Source organism: Alosa alosa, chromosome 2 (assembly GCF_017589495.1).
Source record: "Alosa alosa isolate M-15738 ecotype Scorff River chromosome 2, AALO_Geno_1.1, whole genome shotgun sequence".
Taxonomy (NCBI): Eukaryota; Metazoa; Chordata; class Actinopteri; order Clupeiformes; family Clupeidae; genus Alosa; species Alosa alosa.
Window position 1 is genome coordinate 37,841,524 of NC_063190.1, and position 5,894 is coordinate 37,847,417.

Here is a 5,894-nt window from a genome sequence, read left to right on the forward strand (position 1 = left end):
CTAATTCGTTCAATAAACATAACATTTTCGAGGTAACACGTTGCCCTAAATATTTTATGTTATGTATTGTTCAATAAATGAACAAATTTACGTCAAGTGTACGACATGTGCCAAATAGTAATGCATGATGAATTTTAGTACAATAAACTAGTTTTGCATGTTACAACAACGTAAACTTGCGATGAAAGAATACCTTCAATGTATGTTTATGTAACTTATAAATACTTACTATTTTAACTTGAACTTTTAGTTAAGTGAGCATAAAATGTCTTTTTAATTCAATTAAAAGTTCATTAGACATTTCTTATAGTTAAATGTGTTTTAGGCTGCTTAAGCTATGAAAGTAAAAGAAACAGTTTATATTCAGAACACTTGAGTGTTTATTCAATTGTTACTCAACTCAACAATCTTTTTCAGAGTTCAATACAAGCTCTATAGAAATTCTACATACACACCATCAATACAATTTCAAGAACACACACACACACACACATACATACATATATATATATATATATATATATATATATATATGTATATATAAAAAAGTGTCAGCTGATCTAGACCTTTCCCAAAGTGGCAAAAGGCTAAATGGGCCAGACCCCACACACACACAAAATGCACCTTTATGCAAAAAATGAACATGGGCATTGACAAGGCAGTCAAAAAGTACCACTCTCAAACACTGGATAGGTGTACACACAAACACTGAAGAGGTGCACACACACAAACACTGAGGTATTATTATAAACATTAACATCCACCACAATATACCACCCTGCAAACACCTGGGTACACAATACAATTGCTCTCTCCCCATCTCACTCACATTCACTCAGACACACTCACTCACACTCACTCAGACACACTCACTCACACTCACTCAGACACACTCACTCACATTCACTCCAACACACTCACTCACATTCACTCAGACACACTCACTCACATTCACTCAGACACACTCACTCACATTCACACTTTACAGCTGATTTGTCAGTGTTAATACTTTCCTTTTTAGCGTCCCCACAATACCAGCCTGCACACAGCTACAATACAACTGTTCTCTCCCCGTCTCCCACACTCACTCTCACTCTCACACAGCTAGGTACACAATACATCTGCTCTATCCCCGTCTCCCACACTCACTCTCACTCTCACACAGCTAGGTACACAATACATCTGCTCTATCCCCGTCTCCCACACTCACTCTCACTCTCACACACACTTGGAGTCCCCTCCAAGAAGATGGAGTCAGAGGATGCGGTGCAATATCTTCCTCAGTGAAGCAGAGGATTCCTGTTCCAATGTGTCTGTATACGCCCTCGTCATTAGTGACCTAAACATAACACACACACATACATATATTTAATTAGAAATACAGCACATTGTTATTACTTTTAAAACCTAATCAAGTACAAATTACATCATAATTGGGCATTGTACATTGACCTTACCAAATACATATTCAGACTGGAAATACAAAAAGGTCCAGATTGAAAATTGTGACCAGCCACCCTTGTGGTCATGTTGGGCTTGTAGGTGGTAAGGAAAATCAGAGCACACAGTAACATATTTGAGTACTGACTTGAGATTATAAAGTGAAATTAAACCTGGATTACATAAGGAATGGCATGCTGATTTCACATTTTATATTATAATATAAATTGTAATTTCGTGTCCTATTAGGATGAACCACAAATGTCTTACAGCAAATTAACTCACTCTTCATGGCATTATTGGCCTTATTTATATATCTAACAACTGAAGAATTATACTTCAGTGATACTACTTACAAAGCAAGTCTTGAAGAAATCAGCTGAGTTGTCATCAAAGAGTATTGGAAGCCCTCTCAGGACAAGGCATCTGATGTCAGCAGTGTCCGATGTCTGGTTTGCAGTGAAAGCAGAGACATTAGAGACATTAACACAGTAACATTAGAGAGTGACATTGCAGACAGCTATCATTCAAGACATCCATACACCAAAATCAGTAGTATCACTTCAGCTTACAAACCTTTGTTTGGCGCAACAGACCATCCAGAAGTTGTCCCTTTAGACCTCTCTTTGACCTGATGATTTCAACAAGTTTAGGGCAAAGACGATCCAGAGACTCAGAGAATTCCTGTTTCAGGTTTTTCCCTACCACTCTGCTGAATTCCTGGGAGACCTGAAGCAGAGTCAGAAATAAATCATGTTTATCAAGACACTGTGGGCAAGGGGCAAGTGGTAGTTGCTGCTACTGGAAGAAACTGGAATCCATGCATTTCCACTGAATTATTTTTGGAATCTGATCCCTTATCATACCTGTTCATTCTTACTCGTTGCTCAACTTATCGTGACTAAATTCAAGATGGCTGCAAACGCTAAACTTCGTGAAGATACTGTCTGTATAAATCGTCTTGTAAGTAAACTACTAGTGCTTTTTCAAAGTTCTCAATGTCTCCTTCTCTCTCTCTCTCCTTCTTCCCTCCCTCCTTCTCTCTCTCTCTCCTTCTTCCCTCCCTCCTTCTCTCTCTCTCCTTCTTCCCTCCCTGCACGTCAGCTCAGGCCATTTTCGTAGTTCTATCACTAGGTGGCAGTCTCGCCAGGTCACTTCCCGGAAACTTTACAGTCAACACTTCATATTTCATGAAAGACATTATATCTCCATTTCTAGAAAAAAAAAAAAAAAAACAGCGATTTTTTTCAATGAAATAAATGAGTTAATACAAATACATTCAATGAGTTAATACAAATACATCTATCAGCAAATCACTCCACAGACCAAGGACTACCTCTAGGTGTCGCCAAATGCATCGTCAAGTTTTGCAGTGCACTGCCAGACCTGATGAATCTGAAGGCTCATCATGGTGGTGTGGGATTTTCACTGCCTTTAAAGCTACCTCTTCAGACAGACAATATAGACAGACAATATATATATGTCATGGTTACATCTATGGTCAGCCCATGGGTGCATAACTCCACACACCTGTCCAGCCGGGACTCATTACATAAAGAGCTAGATAATAGAACAAAAAGTCTTTAATTATTTCCAAGTGGCCTAGTTGCGTTGCCTTGCTGGATAATGGCTGTATTATGTGATCCAGGGCAATAGCAATGCCAGGCAGGCAGGCAGCAGCAGCACTGGACTTCAGTGTGTCTGTCTACTGGAGTGGACAGACAGACAGACACTGCTGAAGACTGCAGATTAGGACGTTACATAATCCCCTTGAGCAAATCTCGACATGTCATTCTTGGAATAGAGCCGTTGGCCTTCCTGTAGTCGGACTAATGACTGACCATCCTGAGGGGGCCCAAGAGAGGCCAGAGCATAGACAGTAATGAGGCCAAATCAGTAGGCCTATAAATGACCATGTTGTTGCTCAAATGTGACGCCTTATGGATATAATTTCACACATGAAAATGACAATAACATTTAAGCACTGCCAATGATAAGCCTCACTAGTCTACAGTAGGCTACCCTCCAGAATTATTGCCACCTTTGGTAAAGTTGACTAAAAACAAGTATAAGTAATAATATTTTGGTAATATTTTGAAGAAAAATACAACCTTGAAGGGAAGCAAATTTATTCTGACAAAAATAAAGAAATATGTTTAACAAATTATTTTTTATAGCCTAGGCCTACCTGCTTTTAGTCAACTTTACCAAATATGGCAATAATTCTGGTGGGTAGGCTACTGTAGGCTATATGAAATTGTAAAAATGCGAAGATGCCATGGTAGCAAGTGAAAACTATTCGTGTGTGACAAAAAGGCCTACATGATGTAATGAGTTATTACCTACACTTCAGCCCGGGTTAAGTGTCCGCACTCACTGTCTCTGAGTATCTGAGTTACCTAAACCTCGGCCCGGGTGTGCGCACTGTCTCTGAGTATCTGAGTTACCTAAACCTCGGCCCGGGTGTGCGCACTGTCTCTGAGTATCTGAAAAGATTCCCTCTGCTGGTGACCGGGTTCTGGACACTGCTCCGCCCACACGCTTTCAGATGGATTAGCCTCGAGATCTCGTATCGAGAGTTGAGTGCCTGGTGATTCACTGTTCTGCAGTCTTTGGAAACACACGAAACTACCAATAAGTGATCGTAAGGAGAATAGGCCTATACACACTGGCAGCTGGACAGCACGGCTAATGTCTTTATGTTTAATTATTTTAAAATGAGGAATTCCTGTTGAGGGTGCAAGTCGTTACGAGCGTCTTTTTTGACAGGGAAACCTGTTGGGGCAACATTTTGTAATAATTCGTCCTACAAAACCTCGATTTAGTGTTACTGCACAGGAGTGCTCTCCGTCTAAAACTACAGAAATCTTGCACTTTGCGGAACTCGTTTCGGTAACCTTGTGTGAAGCGGATTAAGCAGGTGTGGAGGAGGTGAGTGTTTACAGGCTACGCATGTTTGGGGATTAACTCCGATTACCTTACAGTGTCACATTGTTCTGGCGATCACACACACACACACACACGTAGCGTACACATACACAGAGATTCATATTTTCGCTGACATTGTCAGAGGTGGTCTGTGTCTAAACTGTGTCTAAAGTGTGGACTCCATTTAGCAATACTGGGGAGCGCTTTCGGAGCAGAGCGCTACGACCTGGGCTCACTACCCGCGTTCTGGGGTTTAGGAGATCTAGTCAGCAGATCTGGGAATATTCAGAAGGGACTCTGCAGAATCTGCCTGTACTCAGTTTGTTTCTGTGTGATTTAGGGATTATTTATAGTGTTTTCTTGGGGTTTATTTATAGTGTTTTCAAACATCTGAAAACAGCAATGAAGTGCTGTTAGCCAACAGTGTGTGTGTTATGGCACAATAATGCCCTCAGAAAACACACTCATTTTCCCTCTTGAATATCCTACTGTAGCATGATAACTAAAGTGAGTATCCTACTGTAGCATTATAACTAAAGTGAATGTAACTAAAGTGAGTATCCTACTGTAGCATGATAACTAAAGTGAGTATCCTACTGTAGCATGATAACTAAAGTGAATATCCTACTGTAGCATTGTAACTAAAGTGAATGTAACTAAAGTGAGTATCCTACTGTAGCATTATAACTAAAGTGAGTCAGGTTAAATAGAACAGTGCCATGATTGACAGCTAGGCTGCTCGGGACACTTACTCCTGTAGTGCACACATCCCTGTTAGCAAAGGAAGTGGGCCAGACAGCTCCCACGGCCCTGCACTCACCTTCACCTGTGGGCCAGATGAGGGCCAGATGAGGGCCAGATGAGAGATGAGGGCCGCACCTGTTTTACAGACTGACTGTTAGGAAGTGCCCTGTGGAGGTAGAAAACAAACACCCCCCCCACACACACACACCCCACACACACAACCCACACACACACACACACACATACACATACACACACACACACACACCCCACACATACACCCATACACACACCACACACACACACACACACACACATACACACACATGCATACACACACACACACACACACACACACACACGCATACTGTACATCGCGGCTGCACTAATGTCTGGGCGCACCAATAGCGGTTCTTCTCTTTCATCAGGTCCAGACTAAAGCTCCTCTGGTGTGTATGTGTGTGTGTGTGTGTGTGTGTGTGTGTGGGGTGTGTGTCTGTTCTTCTTTCATCAGGTCCAGACTAAAGCTCCTCTGGTGTGTGTGTGGTGTGTGTGTGTGTGTGTGTGTGTGTGTGTGTGTGTGTTCTTCTCTTTCATCGGACTAAAGCGCCTCTGAGTGTGTGGCTTCTTCCTGTCTCTGCTGGGCAGGCCCCTGCTGTGTGTTTGTTTTGCTTAGCCTCATAAAAGGCCAGACAGAGTGAAGCAGACCAAACAGGTGTGTGTGTGTGTGTGTGTGTGTTATAGGACTGAAATAGAAATTGAACTGGACTGAAGGGCAGCGT

General features: G+C 41.8%; 1 protein-coding gene and 1 long non-coding RNA gene across 4 annotated transcripts in view; one reads left to right on the top strand and one right to left on the bottom strand.

Moving 5' to 3' along the window:
* Nucleotides 1-913: 913 nt before the first annotated feature.
* On the bottom strand, nt 914-2,146 carry LOC125291313. Its single transcript, XR_007192964.1, has 3 exons — nt 2,017-2,146; nt 1,797-1,889; nt 914-1,339 (listed from the first exon to the last, which is right to left on the bottom strand). It is a non-coding gene; the product is annotated as an uncharacterized LOC125291313 (long non-coding RNA).
* Nucleotides 2,147-3,969: 1,823 nt separating this feature from the next.
* gdpd5a (glycerophosphodiester phosphodiesterase domain containing 5a) overlaps nt 3,970-5,894 on the top strand; it is a 56,166-nt gene continuing 54,241 nt past the window's right edge. For 2 of the 3 annotated variants that reach the window (XM_048238001.1, XM_048238002.1), the window contains exon 1: nt 3,971-4,371. The gene's annotated coding sequence lies outside the window, so the exon portion shown is untranslated. Of the gene's footprint in view, nt 4,372-5,894 lie in introns of all 3 variants that reach the window. The other variant, XM_048238003.1, reaches the window with a different exon arrangement.